General features: G+C 42.8%; 1 protein-coding gene across 16 annotated transcripts in view; it reads left to right on the plus strand.

Moving 5' to 3' along the window:
- Window positions 1-12,408, plus strand: part of LOC137385142 (NACHT, LRR and PYD domains-containing protein 3-like) — a 206,085-nt gene that overhangs the window by 50,752 nt on the left and 142,925 nt on the right. For 15 of the 16 annotated variants that reach the window (XM_068060009.1, XM_068060020.1, XM_068060017.1 and 12 more), the window contains one exon: window positions 3,830-5,549. The gene's annotated coding sequence lies outside the window, so the exon portion shown is untranslated. Of the gene's footprint in view, window positions 1-3,829; window positions 5,550-10,922; window positions 11,086-12,408 lie in introns of all 16 variants that reach the window. The other variant, XM_068060011.1, reaches the window with a different exon arrangement.

Consider the following 12,408-nt stretch of genomic DNA (forward strand, 5'->3'; position numbering starts at 1 on the left):
TATAGAGATTGGGAGGGGAGAGGCTCTGGAAGGACTTGGAAACAAGTATGAGAATTTTAAAATTGAGGAGTTGCTCAACTGAGCGCCAATGTCGATCAGCGAGCAGGGTTGTGATAGGTCAATGGGACTTGGTTTGTGTTCGGACGCCATAAACATAGTTTTGGATGACCTTAACTCTAGGGAGGGTGGAAGATGGGAGAACGGACAGGAGAGTTTTCAACTAGTCAAGTCTAAGGGCAGAAAAAGTATGGATGAGGGTTTCAGCAGTAGATAAGCTCTGGCAGGTGCAGAGTTTGGCAATGTTATGGAGTTAGAAGTGGTGTTAGTGATGAAGTGGATGTGTAGTCGCAAGCTCAACTCTGTTATAACACTTTGGAGAATCAGAAATACTGGAATCTAACTGTTTGTTTAGAAGCTGTCGGAATCTGGAAATCAGAAGCTCAAAGGCTGGGGAAATAGGTTTGGATGTCATTTGGATTTGTACTCCGTTCTTAACTATTCAGCAGAGGTTCAATTATAATTTATAGGACTTACAAAATACCCTGTAGGTATGTGGACCTTGAACTATTTCCCTTAATCGAGATGTTCTTCATTAGATCTTGCAAAACCATATACTCACGTGGCAGGATCCTGATACACTGTGAAAACCCATACACACCTGGCAGGATCCTGATACACTGTGAAAACCCATACACACCTGGAAGGATCCTGATACACTGTGAAACCCCATACACACCTGGCAGGATCCTGATACACTGTGAAACCACATGCACACCTGGCAGGATCCAGATACACTGTGAAACCACATGCACACCTGGCAGGATCCAGATACACTGTGAAACCCCATACACACCTGGCAGGATCTTGATACACTGTGAAACCCCATACACACCTGGCAGGATCCAGATACACTGTGAAACCCCATACACACCTGGCAGGATCTTGATATACTGTGAAACCCCATACACACCTGGCAGGATCCTGATACACTGTTAAACCCCTTACACACCTGGCAGGATCCTGATACACTGTGAAATCCCATGGAAATGTGGTAGGATATTCAATTACTTTTGCTAGAATTCTCCTATGTGATGCAAATGCACTTGGGGCTCACAAGTAAAGAGATACCAACACAACCTGTCGGGAACGAGCTGCAGAAATGTGAAACTTTAAAATGTTATAATTTCACAGAACAGCATAAGGCATCAGGAAATATATGATCTTTTTATTTATTTTTATTTTATTTAGAGATACAGCACTGAAACAGGCCCTTCGGCCCACCGAGTCTGTGACGACTATCAGCCACCCATTTATACTAATCCTACACTAATCCCATATTCCTACCACATCCCCACCTGTCTCTATATTCCCCTGCCACCTACCTATACTAGGGGTAATTTATAATGGCCAATTTACCTATCAACCTGCAAGTCTTTGGCTGTGGGAGGAAACCGGAGCACCTGGCAAAAACCCGCGTAGACACAGGGAGAACTTGCAAACTCCACACAGGCAGTACCCAGAATTGAACCCGGGTCGCTGGAGCTGTGAGGCTGCGGTGCTAACCAGTGCGCCACTGTGCCGCCCTGATCTGAGATTTACAGATGTCCACACAATAGAACATTAATCCATCAAGAAATATGAGAAAAAGGCAAAGTCCAGGATGATGAGAAAGATATTGGCTGCTTTCCCAATTACAGGGCAAGGGAAAACCTTATTCCACGCAAAAAAGTACCCTTTTAATTCAGGACTCTTTTAGACCCAATGTAATGACTAACAAAGGCATATTTTTAATTTTCAAACCTGCAGTATAGGAAACTAAGACCAAAATGAAACAACAGAGTATAATTATTGGTAAAACAACTGAAATGAACTGCAAATATGTTCTGCTTTAACATTAGAGTGAAGAGGGTTGGAGTTCAAATGCAATTTCGAATCGGTGATATGATGGGCTGTTATTAAAACATATTCAATGAATGTATGTGTAAAACTGCTGAAAAACTTCACAATTTCTGAAACACAATACAAAAATGATTAGGGACAGGAAAAGTTCATTCCGCACAAAAAGCCTGTCCCTGTCAGAGATGAACCCCTGTTCTTCCACTCAGTGCATCCACAGAAAAACGTTCCACTGTCACTTTGGTTCTGATGAAAGGTCATTGAACCGAAACATTAACTCTGCTGCTTCCTCAACAAGTGCCGTCAGACCTGCTGTGTTTCTCCAGCATTTTCTGGTTTTATTTCTATTGTCATTAAACACCACTTACACTGCCCCTTTAGTGTCTTTCCCCAGTATACCTGCTGTACTATCCATTGGGTATAAAATTACCTTGATGTCCATTCTGATTCAGACTTTCATTTTTCACCTATTAATTATTTTGGGAATTGTGAGCTTGTTTCCTTCTCTAATGTAATGAATTTAATTACAACATTTCAATACTCAAGTCTCTTACCCAAACAAAATGTGTCAAATGTTCCCACCCTTACCTGATCAAGTTTTCATGAATTGAATCATTTTTGGAATTCCCTATGTATCTTTGTACTGGCAGTAACCTTTACCTGTTATCAGATGTCTATTGAGGAGCAGGTAATACACCAGATAAACTATACGGGCCCTGAAACAGGAGCAATTTCACAATGCACAGTCTGTCCCTCTGTTCATGCACACAAAACCCAGATAACGTGTCAGTTACTGATACAATAACAGTGCCACATCCATTAAGTTTGGGCATGGTGGGAGGCGGCTAAATCCAGAGATAAGTCCTCAGAAAGTGAAGGTGCAGCTGCCAATCAGGAGCAGTGGAGATGGAGGATGCACAGGAGGCCAGAATGAGAGGAGCACAGATAGATCTGAAGGTTGCATGGATGGAGGGGGGCAATGAGATGGTGGAAGTTTTGTGAAGAAGTATTCACATTTTTAAGTTGAGAAGTTGATTGACCAGGAGTCAAGGTAATGAAGGGAGCACAGGGTTGATGGTTGAATGGAACTTGGTGCAAATTAGGATACTGGCAGCAGAACAGTAGGCCACCTCTAGTTTAGGATGCTGCAAGGTGGGAGGTTGACCAGGAGAGTTTAGGAATAAATAAATCTGGAGGTAGCAAAGGCCACAGATGACTGCTGCTGCAGATGAGCTGAGGTCAGGGCGGAGATGGGTGATATTACAGAGGTGGAAGAAGGCAGTCTACGTGTGGAGAGGATGTGAGATTGAGAGCTCAGTTAAGGGTCAACTGAGAAACTGAGTGGAACCTCGATGTGTTAACAGTCTGTTATCCTTCTAGTACACAAAATACCTATATAACCTGTATGGCCTGATACAGTATGAGTGGCCATCCACAGTCTGTACCTCTCCCAGTGCACAAAATACCCAAAATAATCTGCCCAATGTCTGATATAATCTCAGTGGGTCTCTTGATTATTCACACTATATCCCATTTTCACTGATATCCAATGACTTATTCCTATGTCTTCTGAAGGCAAGCAACACTGACCATTTCAAATATCCATCACTTAGAACAGCTTCTCTCTCATAACCAGGGTCATGTTTGGATTTGTAATTGGATATCTATAATGCATAGGAGATCAAATAGTATTAGCCATCAGAGGGAAAATGCCACCTTTGTAGAAATGACCAGGTTCAGTAAATATTAGAATCAAGTGAGGATTTAAAACTTTTCTTCAATGTGAGGTATCTAGAACTGAGTTTTAAATTCACCTATACTGAAGCTGTGAATTAAATCTTGTAATGCTTTACAGAATAGTGAAATGATATCCCGAAGTTGTTTTTATATCAATACAACTAACATTAACATGTTCTGTCTGTTCTAATTGAAGATGTTCAACAGAAATGCAAGAAAACATTCCGGGGAAAAACTGAAACACTGAGAGCGAACACTATCATAATAAAGGAGAAGGTTAAGATTTTCCAGCTGGTTGATCGATACGCTGAGCGAACGGTCATTTCTACTGTTCGAGATCGGACACTTGTAGGACATGAACTGCTGGCAAGAGGCCGAGACCATGAAGAGTGGAGAGAGAAACATCTCCTGAAAGAACTGGAAAAAATCCGAACTGATCAATTATTCCAGAGCAGTTTTTCCTGGAGAAAATCCAAATCTGGGAGTTCAGCAGCAGTGAGTGGAGTCCCGGGGATTGGAAAAACAACAATGGTACAAAACATTGTTTATGACTGGGCCACTGGGAAAATATACCCAAACTTTCAATTTGTTTTCAGTTTTAAATTCCGGGATTTGAACACTATCAACTGCAAAATAAGCCTGTGGAACATAATATTGCTTTTCTATCCATACATGCAGAATATTTTGGAAGAACTTTGCAACAGCCCAGAGGGATTGCTGTTTATATTTTGATGGTTTGGATGAATTCAAGGACAGGATCGATTTTACTGACAATCGGAGAAATACAGAAGCTCAGTACATGTGCACAGATCCTGAATGCTGGTGTGAAGTGTCTGACATTGTGTACAGTTTAATACAGCACAAGCTGCTCCCAGGATGTTCAGTGCTAGTGACTAGTCGCCCCACTGCATTACATTTATTGGAAAAGGCTGAGATCAGTGTCTGGGCTGAAATCCTGGGATTTGTTGGTGATGAACGGAAGGAATATTTCAACAAGTTTTTTGAAGATCAGACGGTGGCAGCAGCTGTTTTCAAACACGTGGAGGAGAACGAGATCCTGTACACCATGTGCTACAACCCTTCCTACTGCTGGATCCTCTGTCTGTCACTGGGTCCCTTCTTTACACAAAGAGACAGGAAACAGCAACAAATTCCCAAGACCATCACCCAGCTATATTCCTACTATATTTACAACATTCTGAATAACCATGGCCGAGAGATTGAAAACCCCCGTGATGTGTTCCTGAAGATCGGTGAGATGGCCTTGACAGGAGTCTCCGAGAAGAAGATTGTGTTTAGAGATGGAGATTTGATCGAGTACAGTCTGCAACCTTCCCAGTTCCTGTCTGGATTCCTGATGGAACTTTTGGAGAGAGATGATTCTGTCCAGAGTGTGGTTTACACATTCCCGCACCTCACCATCCAAGAGTTTGTTGCCGCACTTACACAATTCCTGACTCCAGATCCCAGGGACATCCGGCATCTCCTCAGTGAAGCTCACAGTGAGGAAGATGGGAGATTTGAGATATTTCTGCGTTTTGTTGCTGGTCTCTCCTCCCCACAGGCAGCTCGACCCCTGCAGGAGTTTCTGGGTCCATTTGTTCATCAAACTACTTGCCGAGTGATTGACTGGGTGAAGGAGAGATTGGAAAGAGTGCAACAGGTAAAAGGAATATCCTGAATACATTGCATTACCTGTTTGAGTCTCAGAGTACAATACTGGCTCGCACTACAGTGGGATCTGTGGAAACACTTACATTTAGTGGATTGCGGCTGATGCTGATTGACTGTGCAGTCCTGTCTCAGACCATTGGACTCTGTGAAACATTGAAAGAACTCGATCTGGAGAATTGCTACATTCAGTTTGAAGGACTCCAGTGTCTGGGACCCGTACTGCATAAATGCCAGGAGTTGAGGTAACTGTTAATTTTTCTCTAACTGTTGGGTGAATTGTGGAGCAGTCATGGATTGTGTTGTTGCTCCATAATGAAGAGAAATGAACAGTTCAGTTAAACCGGAGAGTAGTAAATTCAATACAAATATGACAATTAATAAGAGGATCATTTAGTAATTCCCTAAGAATTGGAATATGTAAAATGGATCCTTGTGAACAAGTAGGGATGTTACAGTCTTTATCGGTTAATACAGGTCAGTGAGAGTCTGATCATTTAATTAACTGTTTTTCATATTGACTAAGATATGCCCATTGAAGAAGTTGCTCCTTACTGTTATTACCACATAGACTGAAATAACTTCAGCAGTCCATGTGTCCGAGCATCCCACTCTCTTCACCGGGTGTAGGAATCATAGAATAGTTACAGCACAGAAGGAGATCATTTGGCATTTTGCCTCTGTGCGGGCTCTCTGCAAGAGCAACTCAGTTACTTTCACTCCCCCTCCCTTTCCATACAGCCCTGCATTTAGTTTTTCTCTACAGATAATTGTTCAATTCCCTTTTGAAAACCGGAGCAAGTGAACCCAGGAATTTCCCATAACCTCCCCCACCCCCCCACCATGTGTGTGAGGCCCCATGTGGGGAGGGATCTTCCAAAAATGCCACAAAAACTATTGGACTAGTTACACCAGAAATAAATGCAGCGCTAGTTTAATGGGGAATAAAGTAAGACTCCCCTCCCCTGTACCTTAGAGTACAGAAACATTTAAAACTTGCAACGGACAGAATAAACTCTTCCTGCTACATAAAATCCTGGAAGATGCATTTTACAGCAGCAGCTAGCACCGTTTCTACATGTAACTCATTCCGCAATATTATACAGATTATTATGATGCTCAGAATATATACTGCAGGAAGTCACCCCTAATTTAATTGGGTAAAAATTGCTCCATTCCATAATATCCGGGAAAGGACCTGCAGATATAAGACATTTTTCCCTAAACATGACCAGGCTGTCACTGAGCTCCAGGAAGGTAATTCTGCTCAGGGAATGGAACCAGACTGAGTGACATTTAAAGGCTTCATGTAGACAGTACTTTATTTAATAAGTACATTTAATAAGTACATTACTGACAGTTCCTGAATATATGGGGAGTTAGACAAAGTGAGATTCATTGCCAGTGTCAGGAAAATCAGGCGATTAATTTTCCTGAGGTTTTTCTGTGTTTTTTTATATATCCAACAGAGAAACGTTGTCTTAGATTCAGGATTTGATTCAGTTTGTGTCTCATTCTTTATTTGTCTTTATAGACTGGGGATCAATAAACTGGGAGATTCAGGAGTGAAACTGTTATCTGCAGCTCTGAGGAACCCGGACTGCAAAATCCAGGAACTGGGATATTAGGACCGGTTCTGGGGGAGGTGGGACCTTACAGACAGGAGGGGTTGCACCTAAACAGAGTGGTGGTTTAGTAGTGCAGTCAGGAATTTAAACTAACTGGGCAGGGTGATGGTCATGTGGGATTACAAAAGAGAAATAAAATGCATTAAGGATCGGGAGAGACAGATAGCACGAGAGTAAGAAAGTGTAAAGTATTAGGTGGGATCAGACTTAGTGGCAATGCAATAAAGTCTAAATTAGTTGTGCAGTGCATGTGTGTGAACGTGTGAAGTTTGGTAAATAAATTTTGTGATCTGCAGGTGCAGATTAGACATGTGGGAATATAATATGGTGATACCTGAGACCTGGCTCAAAAAAGGGTGGAACTAGGCATTGAATATTCCTGGATACAAGGTATTCAGGAAAGATAGGGAAGAAAAGAAAGGAGAAGGGGTGACAGTATTGATTAAGGGGAATATTACAGTTCTGGAGATAGAGGTTGTTCTGGACAGGTCATGGACAGAATCTATTTGGTTAGATCTACGAAACAACAGAGGTGCCATCACACACTAGGTGTATTCTATAGGCCATCAAATACTGGGAAAGATATAGAGGAGCAAAGTGGTAAGGAAGTTACAGAGACGTGCAAAATCTATAGAGTAGTGATAATGGGGGATTTTAATTGTTTTATACCTTCATGGGATGTGAGCATTACTGGCAAGGCCATCATTTGTTGCCCATCCCTAATTGCCCTTGAGATGGTAGTGGTGAGATGCCTTTTTGAACCACTGCAGTCCATCTGGTATCGATAGACCCAAAGTGCTGTTAGGTTATTAATCCTGTGACAGTGAAGGAATAGTGATATTGGTCCAAGTCAGGATGATGTGTGATTTCAAAAGGAGCTTATCGGTGGTGGTGTTCCATGTGGATCAGGAGTCACATAGAGGCCAGACCAGATAAGGACAGCAGATTTCCTTCCCTAAAGGACATTAGTGAACAAGATGGTTTTTTATAACAATCGGTAACGGTTTTATGGTCACCATTAGTTGAATTCACATTCTGCCATGGTGGGATTTGAACTCATGTCACCAGTGCACTACCCCAGGCTCTGGATCACTAGTTTAGTGACATTACCACTATGCCACTGCCTGCCCAATTGAGATTAGGGAGCAGAGGAGCTGGTGGAGCCAGGAGAGCTGGTGGAGCCAGGGGGAGGAGCCAGGAGAGCTGGTGGAGCCAGGGGGTGGAGCCAGGAGAGCTGGTGGAGCCAGGGAGAGGAGCCAGGAGAGCTGGTGGAGCCAGGGAGAGGAGCTGGGGTGAGGGGTGGGAATCATGAGGAACATTTTTAATTATAACAATTTACAGCCTTCATCCACCCTCTCTGTTTGCTGACTTGTGCCTGTGCTTATCAGCCCTAACTTCCTGCACTCAGAAGTCCGTGCAAGTTGTGGGCAGAAAAGTAAAGTTTTTGCACTAATGGTCCCTACTGCTGTAAGAATAGGAACGGCAGGATTATCAGTGGAGCCTATCGAGGCACACCACAACTTCCAGGTTTTGGTGTAACTCAGGTTGCTGGAATTTGCCATGCCATTGTGACCCTCAACAGCATTAAGCCTCTCAGTGTTCGGCACGAATGGGACTGCAAGATCTGGGCCGTTTGGTCTTTAAGGTTTACAGGGTGCATCATCAGATGGAGAAACAGAGAACAAGCACAGAAAAAGTTGTGCTAAGCTTAAGGGACAGATAAGAGAGGCACAAGGCTTGTGCCTGGACTGTTTCCACAGTTCTGGTTATTGCAGTATATCCTGTGGGCTTTGGGTCTTTCTCAGTGTAGAAGGGCCAAGGGGGACATTAGATAGGTGCACAAGCGTATGTGAGTTGGAGCTACAGGGAATGGGCCACACCTCCTACCCAAGGGTCAACAGAATAATGTAATTCTTAATTGTTCCCTATAAACCACTGCTCAAATACTGGTATATGAAGCCGCACTTAAGCTTCGATTTAAAATAAAAATCATAACTGCCACTAATAAGGATTCAGCTTTGAACTTTTGGAAAGAGTCAAAAAGGACTATAAATTTTTCACATCATGGAACAGTCCATGTGGAGATAAAGTTCATCTCCACACTGAAGCACATTCCGTTGTATCGGATGGCAAGAACATGGTGCTAAGCGGGTAGATTAGGAACAGATCAAGTAGCTCAAAAGAAGATCTCCATGTGAGCCATTAGCACGAGCAGAATTGGATTCTTAAAACCTGTAACCTCATGGCGTGGTTTATCTCTCACTCCTCCATCAGCATCAAGCCAGATGACCAACCGTGGCTCAATGAGGAGGGTAGAACAGCCAGCCAGGAGTAGCTTAAAATAGAGGTTCTAACCTGGTGAAGCTACAGCACACGAGAAACAGTGGAAGCAGCAGGTCATTGACAATGTGACATGATCCCACAACAAACAGAGCAAATCAAAGCTTTGCAGTCCTGTCATATCTCATGGCAAATGTTGCTGTACAATTAATTAACTAACAGGAGAAGAAGTCTCCATGAAAATCCTCATCTTCAATGATGGTGGAGCCCAGAGTATGAGTGAAAATGGCAAGGCTGCAGTGTCTGCAACCATCTTCAGCTAGGAGGGCCGAATGGGTGATTCTTCTTGGTCTGTCCCAAGATCATCACGATCAGTGCTTCCCAACAAAATACTCCAGCTGAGAACGAAATAGTGTTTCACGATGGTTCAGCATAACATCCTTGTTTCTGCACTCTATTCCAGTATTAATAATGCCACTTTTTAAAAAATCTAACTTGGCAACTCTGTTCCTACAACCTCTTTAAAACTGTACCATTTATTTTTTATTGTCTCTCCTCATTCTTCCTCCAAAAATGTATCACTGCACACTTCTCTGCATTAAAATTCATCTGCCCTGTGTCTGTCCATTTTACCAGCCTGTCTGAATCCTCCTGACGTCTGTTGCTCTCCTCCTCCTTGTTTACTACATTTTCCAGTTTCCTATCATCTGCAAACTTTGAAGTTATTGCCTGTATACCCAAGTCTAGATCATTAATATGCATTAAAAAAGAGCAGTGGTCCTAATACTGACCCTGGGGAATACCACTCTTTACTTCCCTCCAGTCTGAAAAACAACAGCTCACCAATACTTTCTGCTTTCTGTCTCTTAGCCAATTCTGTATCCTTGCTGCCACTGTCCCTTTAATCCCATGGACTTTAATCTTGCTAACAAGTCTATTATGTGCTACTTTGTCAAACACCTTTTGAAAGAGCATATACACAATATTAAGCACTACCCTCATCAACCCACTCCGTTATTCAACAAAGAGCTCCATAAAGTTTGTCAAACACAATTTGCCTTCAGCAAATCTGTGCTGACTTTCATTTTTAAGCCTGTACTTTATCAATACCAATTAATTTTATGCAAGGTTATTTTCTCTAAACATTTCCTCACCACCAGTGTTCGGCTGACTGGCTTGTAGTTGTTGGATTTATCCCTCATCCTTGTCTTGTTTTAAAGAGGGTTGTCACAATTGCAATCTTCCAGTCATCTGGCTCCGCCTCATATCCGAGGAGGTTTGGAAGATTGTGGCCGGAGCATCCACAATTTCTACTTTGAGAATTGCCTATCTTTGACGTTCATCCCCTGTGTCTATTTTTACCTTATCTGATATCACTACTGCTTCCTCCTCTCCTGCTACATTGGCAGTGAAGATAACACTCATTTACTACTTCAGCTATGCTCTCTACCCTCACAAGAAGATCTCCATTTTGGTCCCTAATTTACCCAATCTTTCCTTTTACTACTCTTTTACCATTTATGTGCTTTTTTTAATAAAAGGCTTTTATGTTCCCACTGCTCTATTCTCATACTTTCTCTTTGCACCTCGTTTCCCTTTTTCAGATCTGCTCTGTAATTTTATGTTCAGCTTTGCACTCCACTGTATTAAGAACTTTACATTTTTCATAAGTCCCCTTTCACTATTTTATTTTCACCTCTGTATCTTTAGGCGTCCAGGGAGGCCTAGCCTTGAATGCCCTTCCTTTCCGTCACATAGGAATGTGTCCAATCTCTACCTGAACCACCTTCTCTTTGGAGGCCGCTCATTGTTCAATTATCTACCAATATGTGATTGCAATCGACCCAGGATGGATCCTTTTTAACTCACTGAGGTTAGCCTTCCTCCAGTTAAGTATCATTGTGCTTCATTGTGCCTTGTCCTTTTCCAGGAATATTGTGAACCTGATGATATTATAAATCCGTCCTCATTACAAACATCCAGGGATTGGGGACAAGGATAGGAGAGCTGCCCTAAACACTGGTCAGGCAATAACCTGACATAGTCAGACTCAGAGAATCAGATCTATCCTCCATCACCATCTCCGGGTATGTCCAAACCTACAAGAGGTGAGACAAAGTGAAATACAGTCATGATATGTGTGTGGCCCTGGGAGTCCTCTACATTTATTTCAGATTCCTTGAACTCTCATGGCTTCAGGTCAAAGGGGGCAAAGAAATTCCCTCGACTGATGAATCAGTACTCCTCCATGTTCAAAACCCCTTGGAAGAAGCACTGAGGGTATCAAGGGTACAGAGGATTGTCTGGATGGGAGAATTCATGTCCAGTTTTTCCACCGATTCAATTTATTTCACATGATCAAGAAATGCTGAGTGCACTAGACACAGCAATGGCTACTAGTCCCATCAAAATACTGGCTGTAGTTTTGAAGAGCTGTGCTCTAGAACTGTTGTGGTTCAAGCCAATTTGTTCCAGCACAGCTGTAACACCGACATCTGACAACATAGTGAAATGTCCAGGTATGTCCTGTCCACAGAAAGCAGGAAAACCCAAACTGGTCAATTACTGTCCTATCAGCCGACTGTCAAACATCAGTAAAATAATGGACGGAGTTGACAACAGGAGGTTGGGATTAGACTAATTTGCCGATATTTCAACTTGTGCAGGTGGTGCTGTGCCGCCATCCATTACACACCCTTCTCAATTATTATTTCCATTTACTTCTCTTCTGGATAGCACAGTGACGCAGTGGTTGGAACTGCAGCCTCACAGCTCCAGGGACCCGGGTTCAATTCTGGGTACTGTCTGTGTGGAGTTTGCAAGTTCTCCCTGTGTCTGCGTGGGTTTCCTCCGGGTGCTCTGGTTTCCTCCCACCGCCAAAGACTTGCAGGTAATAGGTAAATTGGCTGTTATAAATTGCCCCTAGTGTAGGTAGGTGGTAGGGCATATGGGATTACTGTAGGGTTAGTATAAATGGGTGGTTGTTGGTCGGCACAGACTCGGTGGGTCGAAGGGCCTGTTTCAGTGCTGTATCTCTAAATAAAATAAAAATAAAAAATTAAAGGGAACTAACAGAATATTACAGGCTACTTGCATGGAACTTCCGAAAGTGCTCTCCCAGGGAGGGATGCTGCACGGCAAGTTTGACCGCCCGGATTGTGCCCCCAGCCAAGTTGGAATTGACCCCTGGTGATGT

Source organism: Heterodontus francisci, chromosome 28 (genome assembly GCF_036365525.1).
Source record: "Heterodontus francisci isolate sHetFra1 chromosome 28, sHetFra1.hap1, whole genome shotgun sequence".
Classification (NCBI taxonomy): Eukaryota; Metazoa; Chordata; class Chondrichthyes; order Heterodontiformes; family Heterodontidae; genus Heterodontus; species Heterodontus francisci.